The sequence below is a fragment of the Arachis hypogaea genome, chromosome 9 (genome assembly GCF_003086295.3).
Source record: "Arachis hypogaea cultivar Tifrunner chromosome 9, arahy.Tifrunner.gnm2.J5K5, whole genome shotgun sequence".
In the NCBI taxonomy this organism is placed as follows: Eukaryota; Viridiplantae; Streptophyta; class Magnoliopsida; order Fabales; family Fabaceae; genus Arachis; species Arachis hypogaea.
Window position 1 is genome coordinate 66,199,327 of NC_092044.1, and position 8,348 is coordinate 66,207,674.

General features: G+C 38.7%; 1 non-coding gene across 1 annotated transcript; it reads left to right on the forward strand.

Moving 5' to 3' along the window:
- The first annotated feature begins 999 nt into the window (after positions 1-999).
- On the forward strand, positions 1,000-1,103 carry LOC112713253 (small nucleolar RNA R71). The gene has a single exon (XR_003158228.1). It is a non-coding gene; the product is annotated as a small nucleolar RNA R71 (small nucleolar RNA).
- The last annotated feature ends 7,245 nt before the right edge of the window (positions 1,104-8,348 follow it).

An 8,348-nucleotide genomic window follows, 5' to 3' on the forward strand; every position in this document is an offset into this window, starting at 1 on the left:
GCTCCTAAGTATTGAGCAATTTGCTCTCCAGTCACATCTTCATCCTCTTCAGAGGATGAATAGTCTTCAGAGCTCATGAATGGTAGAAGGAGATTTAATGGAATCTCTACGGTCTCTATATGAGCCTCAGATTCCTTTGGATCCTTAATAGGAAACTCCTTCTTGCTTGAGGGACGTCCCAGGAGGTCTTCCTCACTAGGATTTTCGTCCTCCTCCTCCCTTGTGCATTCGGCCACATTGACTAAATCAATGGCCTTGCACTCTCCTTTTGGATTCTCTTCTGTATTACTTGGGAGAATACTAGGAGGAGTTTCAATGACTTTCTTACTCAGCTGGCCCACTTGTGCCTCCAAATTTCTGATGGAGGATCTTGTTTCATTCATGAAACTGAAAGTGGCCCTTGACAGATCAGAGACTATATTGGCTAGATTAGAAGTGTTTTGTTCAGAACTCTCTGTCTGTTGCTAAGAGGATGATGGATATGGCTTACCATTACTCAGCCTATTGCGTCCCCCATTGTTAAAGCCTTGTTGAGGCTTTTGTTGATCCTTCCAGGAGAAATTTGGATGATTTCTCCATGATGGGTTATAGGTGTTTCCATAAGGTTCACCCATGTAATTAACCTCTGCCATGGCAGGGTTTTCAGGATCATAAGCTTCTTCAGAAGCTGCCTCTCTAGTACTGTTGGATGCATGTTGCAGCCCATTCAGATTTTGAGAGATCATGTTGACCTGTTGAGTCAACTCTTTGTTCTGAGCCAATATGGCATTCAGAGCATCAATTTCAAGAACTCCTTTCTTCTGAGGTATCCCATTATTCACGAAATTTCTCTCAGAAGTGTACATGAATTGGTTGTTTGCAACCATGTCAATGAGTTCTTGAGCCTCTTCAGGCATTTTCTTCAGGTGAATAGATCCACCTGCAGAATGGTCCAATGACATTTTCGAAAATTCAGAGAGACCATAATAGAATATATCTAATAGGGTCCATTCTGAAAACATGTCAGATGGACATCTTTTGGTCAACTGCTTGTACCTTTCCCAAGCTTCATAGAGGGATTCACCATCTTTTTGTTTGAAGGTTTGAACATCCACTCTTAGCTTGCTCAGCTTTTGAGGAGGAAAGAATTTATCCAAGAAGGCAGTGACCAGCTTATCCCAGGAGTCCAGGCTATCCTTAGGTTGTGAATCCAACCATATTCTAGCTCTGTCTCTTACAGCAAAAGGGAAAAGCATGAGTCTGTAGACTTCAGGATTAACTCCATTCGTTTTTACAGTCTCACAGATCTGCAAGAACTCAGTTAAAAACTGATAAGAATCTTCAGATGGAAGTCCATAAAACTTGCAGTTTTGTTGCATTAAAGCAACTAGTTGAGGCTTAAGCTCAAAGTTATTGGTTCCAATGGCAGGAATGGAGATGCTTCTTCCATCAAACTTGGACGTTGGCTTTGTGAAGTCACCAAGCATTCTCCTTGCATTATTATTATTATTTTCGGCTGCCATCTCCTTCTCTTGTTCGAAAATTTCTGAAAGGTTATTTCTGGATTGTTGTAATTTAGTTTCTCTTAGTTTTCTCTTCAGAGTCCTTTCAGGTTCTGGATCAATTTCAACAAGAGTGCCTTTTCCCCTGTTCCTGCTCATATGAAAGAGAAGAAAACAAGAAAAGAAAGAGGAATCCTCTATGTCACAGTATAGAGATTCCTTTATGTCAGTAGAAGAAGAAAGGGGGGAAGAAGAATCCAAATACAAGGGATATAAGAAGTTCGGATTCTTAGATGAAGAGAGGTGAAGAGAAGTGTTAGTAATTAATTAATTAAATAGAATAAGAGAAGAAAAGAGAAATTTCGAAAATAATTTTTGAAAAAGAGGTTAGTAATTTTCGAAATTCAAAGACAAAATATAATTAAAATTAAAATTTAAAACAAAAAAGAATTTTTGAAAAAGAGAGAGGTATTTTCGAAAATTTAGAGAGGGAAGAGTAGTTAGGTGGTTTTGAAAAAGATAAGAAACAAACAAAGAGTTAGTTAGTTGATTGAAAAAGATTTGAATTCAAATTTTGAAAAAGATAAGAAGATAAGAAGTTAGATAAGATATTTTGAAACCAAATTTTGAAAAAGATAAGATTTTTGAAAAAGATAAGATAAAAGATAAAAAGATTTAATTTTAAAATTGACTTAACTAACAAGAAACTAAAAGATAAGATTCTAGAACTTAAAGATTGAACCTTTCTTAACAAGAAAGTAACAAACTTTAAATTTTTGAACCAATCACATTAATTGTTAGCTAATTTTCGAAAATTTGTTATAAAAATAAGAAAAAGATTTTGAAAATATTTTGAAAAAGATTTTTGAAATTTTCGAAAAAAAATGAAAAAGATATGATTTTTGAAAAAGATTTTGAAAAGATAAGATTTTTAAAATTAAAAATTTGACTTTGACTTGTAAGAAACAACTAATTTTGAAAATTTTTGACTAAGTCAACTCAAATTTTCGAAAATTTGGAGAAAAATGAGGAAAAGATATTTTTTTTTATTTTTGAATTTTTAATGAAAAACACAAAAATGACCCAAAACATGAAAATTTTGGATCAAGACACAAGATGCATGCAAGAACACTATGAATGTCAAGATGAACACCAAGAACACTTTGAAGATCATGATGAACATCAAGAACATAATTTTGAAAAATTTTTGATGCAAAGAAAACATGCAAGACACCAAACTTAGAAATCTTTAATGCATGGACTCTAATAAACAAAAAATGCACATGAAAAACAACAAACAGCACAAAACAAGAAATCATCAAGATCAAACAAGAAGACTTGTCAAGAACAACTTGAAGATCATGAAGAACACTATGAATGCATGAGATTTTCGAAAAATGCAAGAAAAAATTTTTAAAGCATGCAATTGACACCAAACTTAAAAATTGACTCAAGATTCAAACAAGAACACAAAATATTTTTGGTTTTTATGATTTTATGATTTTTTTTGGATTTTTATTATTATTTTTTTTCGAAAATAAAGTTTGTGAAAACGAACAAGAAAAGAAAAATTTTGAAAAAGATTTTTGAAAAGAAAATTACCTAATCTGAGCAACAAGATGAACCGTCAGTTGTCCATACTCGAACAATCCCCGGCAACGGCGCCAAAAACTTGGTGGACGAAATTGTGATCACTATTCTTAAAGTTGTTTTCATTGTAAAATTATGGAATTTGAAATTGGCACGAGTGGACACAACTCCGTTCAACTAACCAGCAAGTGTACTGGGTCGTCCAAGTAATAAACCTTACGCGAGTAAGGGTCGATCCCACAGAGATTGTTGGTATGAAGCAAGCTATGGTCACCTTGTAAATCTCAGTTAGGCAGATTAAATTGATTTATGGTTTCGAAAATAGAAATAAGAAAATAAATAATAAAAGGGATAGAATACTTATGCAGATTCATTGGTGGGAATTTCAGATAAGCGAATGGAGATACTGTATGGCTCAAGGACGCCTGCTTTCCCACTTCTTTAACTCAATCCTTCTTACTCCTTTCCATGGCAAGCTATGTATAGGGGTTCACCATCAGCGGTGGCTACTTTCAATCCTCTCGGGAAAATGATCCTCTGCGGCTGTCACTCGCATGGCTAATCGTCTGGAGGCATCACCCATGGTTGATGGCTACATCCCATCCTCGCAGTGAAAACTACGCTCACGCGCTCTGTCATAGCACGGCTAATCACTGGTTGGTTCCCGCTCCTACTGGAATAGAATCCCTTGATTCTTTTGCGTCTGTCACTAACGCCCAGCACTTGCGAGTCTGAAGCACGTCACAGTCATTCATTACCGGAATCCTACTCGGAATACCATAGACAAGGTTAGACTTTCCGGATTCCCAGGATCCTACTCGGAATACCACAGACAAGGTGAGACTTTTCGGATCCTCATAAATGCCGCCATCTATCTAGCTTATACCACGAAGATTCTGTTGGGGAATCTAAGAGATACACATTCAAGCTCGGTTGCATGTAGAACGGAAGTGGTTGTCAATCACGTGCGTTCATAAGTGAGAATGATAATGAGGGTTACTTATCATCACATTCATCATGTTCTTGGGTACGAATGAATATCTTGGAATAAGAATAAGAGAGATTTGAATAAAAGAAACTGGAATTGTATTAATACTTGAGGTACAGCAGAGCTCCACACCCTTAATCTATGGTGTGCAGAAACTCCACCGTTGAAAATACATAAGTAAAAGGTTCAGACATGGCCGAATGGCCAGCCCTCCTGATCTGAGAACTAATCGTCCCAAGATGTCTAATACAATAGATAAATGTTCTATTTATAATAAACTAGCTCCTAGGGTTTACATGAGTAAGTAATTGATGCATAAATCCACTTCCGGGGCCCACTTGGTGTATGTTTGGGCTGAGCTTGATCAATCCACGAGCTGAGGCTTCTCTTGGAGTTGAACTCCGAGTTATGACGTGTTTTGGGCGTTCAACTCCGGATCATGACGCTTTTCTGGCGTTTAACTCCAGACAGCAGCTTGTACTTGGCGTTCAACGCCAAGTTACGTCGTCAATCTCCGAATAAAGTATGGACTATTATATATTGCTAGAAAGCTCTGGATGTCTACTTTCCAACGCCGTTGAGAGCGCGCCATTTGGAGTTCTGTAGCTCCAGAAAATTCATTTCGAGTGCAGGGAGGTCAGATTCCAACAGCATCAGCAGTCCTTTTGTCAGCCTTCTTCAGAGTTTTGCTCAAGTCCCTCAATTTCAGCCAGAATTTACCTAAAATCACAGAAAAACACACAAACTCATAGTAAAGTCCAGAAATGTGAATTTAACATAAAAACTAATGAAAACATCCCTAAAAGTAGCTCAAACTTACTAAAAACTATATAAAAATAATGCCAAAAAGCGTATAAATTATCCGCTCATCAACAGGCTATTACTGTTCCCATTTGCTGTAAAAGACCAAGCTAAGAGGTGGTTAAATAACCAACCTAAGGACAACATAAAGACATGGAAATGACTGTCAGAAAAATTCCTGAATCACTATTTTCCTCCAAAATGGATGACACAGCTAAGGCTAAGCATCCAAGGCTTCAAACAAGGAGATAATGAATCCCTTTATGATGCCTGGGAGAGATACAGAGAGATGCTAAGAAAATGCCCCTCTAAAATGTTTTCAGAATGGGTGCAATTAGACATCTTCTACTATGGGCTTACAGAAAGAGCTCAAATTTCTCTAGACCACTCAGCTGGTGGATCTATACACATGAGGAAGACAATAGAAGAAGCTCAAGAGCTCATTGATACAGTTGCCAGAAATCAGCATCTGTACCTAAGCAGGGAATCTTCCATCAACAAAGAGGCTAAAACAGTAACTGCTGAACTCAGTCCTGCAGATCAAGCTGCTGAATTCAATCAGCAATTAGATTTTCTAACAAAACAGTTAGCCGAATTCAAGGAGATACTACAAGAAACAAGAATGGCTAACAAAAATATGAAAGTACAGTTAAAGCAAACAAAATAGCAGTTATCAAAACAAATAACAGAAGAATGCCAAGCAGTCTAATTAAGAAGTGGAAAGATATTAAATACCTCATTTCAAGGTAGCAGGAAGCTAAGAAATGAGCAAACCACCCAAAATCCATCTGAGGATAGTCAGAGCCCAGAGAGGAATAACTCTGGCGTTCAAAAGCCATAAAATGGGTGGAAAGCTGGCGCTGAACGCCTAGACCATGCTCAGTTCTGGCGTTCAACGCCAGAAACAAGCAATGAATCGGCGTTGAACACCCAAAGGAAGCACAGTTCTGGCGTTCAAACGCCAGAAACAGATAAGGAGCTGGCGTCTAACGCCACTCTTGCTTCCACCCCTGGCATTCAAACGCCAGTGGGAGATCAGACACATACAAGTGCTGATAACAACCCCTCTAAAAGGGCTTCTCAACCCACATCTGTAGGCAATAAACCTACAACAACTAAGGTTGAGGAATATAAAGCCAAAATGCCTTATCCTCAGAAACTCCGCCAAGCAGAACAGGATAAGCAATTTACCCGCTTTGTAGACTATCTCAGAACTCTTGAAATAAAGATTCTGTTTGCAGAGGCACTTGAGCAAATACCCTCTTATGCCAAGTTCATGAAAGAGATCTTAAGTCATAAGAAGGATTGGAGGGAAACTGAGAAAGTTTACCTCACTGAAGAATGCAGTGCAGTCATTCTGAAAAAGCTTACCTGAGAAGCTTAAGGATCCAGGAAGCTTTATGATACCATGCACATTAGAAGGTACTTGTACCAAGCAAGCTCTATGTGATCTTGGGGCAAGTATTAATCTAATACCTGCAGCTACTATCGAAAAGCTTGGGTTGACTGATGAAGTTAAACCAACCCGGATATGTCTTCAACTTGCTGATGGCTCCATTAAATACCCATCAAGCGTGATTGAAGACATGATTGTCAAAGTTGGGCCATTTGCCTTTCCCACTGACTTTGTGGTGCTGGAAATGGAGGAGCACAATAGTGCAACTCTCATTCTGGGAAGACCTTTTCTAGCAACTGGCCGAACCCTCATTGATGTTCAAAAAGGGGAAGTAACCCTGAGAGTCAATGAGGATGAGTTCAAGTTGAATGTTCTCAAAGCCATGCAGCATCCAGACACCCAAAACGACTGCATGAGCGTTGATATTATTGACTCTCTGGTAAAAGAAGTCAATATGGCTGAGAGTCTTGAATTAGAGCTAGAGGATATCTTTAAAGATGTTTAGCCTGATCTGGAGGAACCAGAGAAAATAATAGAACCTCTGAAAATCCCTCAGGAAGAGGAGAAACCTCCCAAACCCGAGCTTAAACCATTACCACCATCCCTGAAATATGCATTTCTGGGAGAAGGTGATACCTTTCCTGTTGGTGGATGAAATTGTGATTCATGCTTTTCACTTCAACAATCCCAGGTAATGGCTCCAAAAACTTGGTGTCAATGCCATGGTTTACAACTTCGCACAACTAACCAGCAAGTGCACTGGGTCGTCCAAGTAATACCTTACGTGAGTAAGGGTCGATCCCACAGAGATTGTTGGTATGAAGCAAGCTATGGTCATCTTGTAAATCCCAGTCAGGAGGATAAAATTATGGAATTTATAAAATCAAATATGATTAATAAAAATAAACAGAAAATAAAATGGATAGAGATACTTATGTAAATCAATAGTGGAAATTTCAGATAGGCATATGGAGATGTTGTGCTCCTCTTGAATCTCTACTTTCTTATTACATTCATCCAATCCTTCTTACTCCTTTCCATGGCAAGCTGTATGTAGGGCATCACTGTTGTCAATGGCTACATCCCATCCTCTCAGTGAAAACGTTCCTATGCTCTGTCACAGCACGGCTAATCATCTGTCGGTTCTCAATCAGGTTGGAATAGAATCCCTTGATTCTTTTACGTTTGTCATCACGCCCAGCCTTCAAGAGTTTGAAGCTCGTCACAGTCATTCAATCCCAGAATCCTACTCAGAATACCACAAACAAGGTTTAGACTTTTCGGATCCTCATGAATACCGCCATCTATCTAGCTTATACCACGAAGATTCTGTTGAGGAATCTAAGAGATATGCGCCCGGCCAAGAGTAGAACGGAAGTGGTTGTCAGTCACGCGCGTTCATAGGTGAGAATGATGATGAGTGTCACGGATCATCACATTCATCAAAGTTAAGTGCAACGTATATCTTGGAATAAGAATAAAAGAGAATTGAATAGAAAGTAATAGTAATTGTATTGAAACTTGAGGTACAGCAGAGCTCCACACCCTTAATCTATGGTGTGCAGAAACTCCACCGTTGAAAATACATAAGTGAAAGAGGTTCAGGCATGGCCGAATGGCCAGCCCCCAAAACGTGGTCACTGGATCAAAATACAATCCAGGATCAAAACCAAGATGATAATATGATAGTAAAGAGTTCTATTTATAATAAACTAGCTACTAGGGTTTACAGAAGTAAGTAATTGATGCATAAATCCACTTCCGGGGCCCACTTGGTGTATGTTTGGGCTGAGCTTGGTCTATCCACGAGCTGAGGCTTTTCTTGGAGTTGAACACCGAGTTATAGCGTGTTTTGGGCGTTCAACTCCGGATCATGACGTGTTTTTGGCGTTCAACTCCAGACAGCAGCATGTACTTGGCGTTCAACGCCACGTTACGTTGTCAATTTCCGAATAAAGTATAAACTATTATATATTGCTGGAAAGCTCTGGATATCTACTTTCCAACGCCGTTGAGAGCGCGCAATTGGAGTTCTGTAGCTCTAGAAAATCTATTTCGAGTGCAGAGAGGTCAGATTCCAACAGCATCAGCA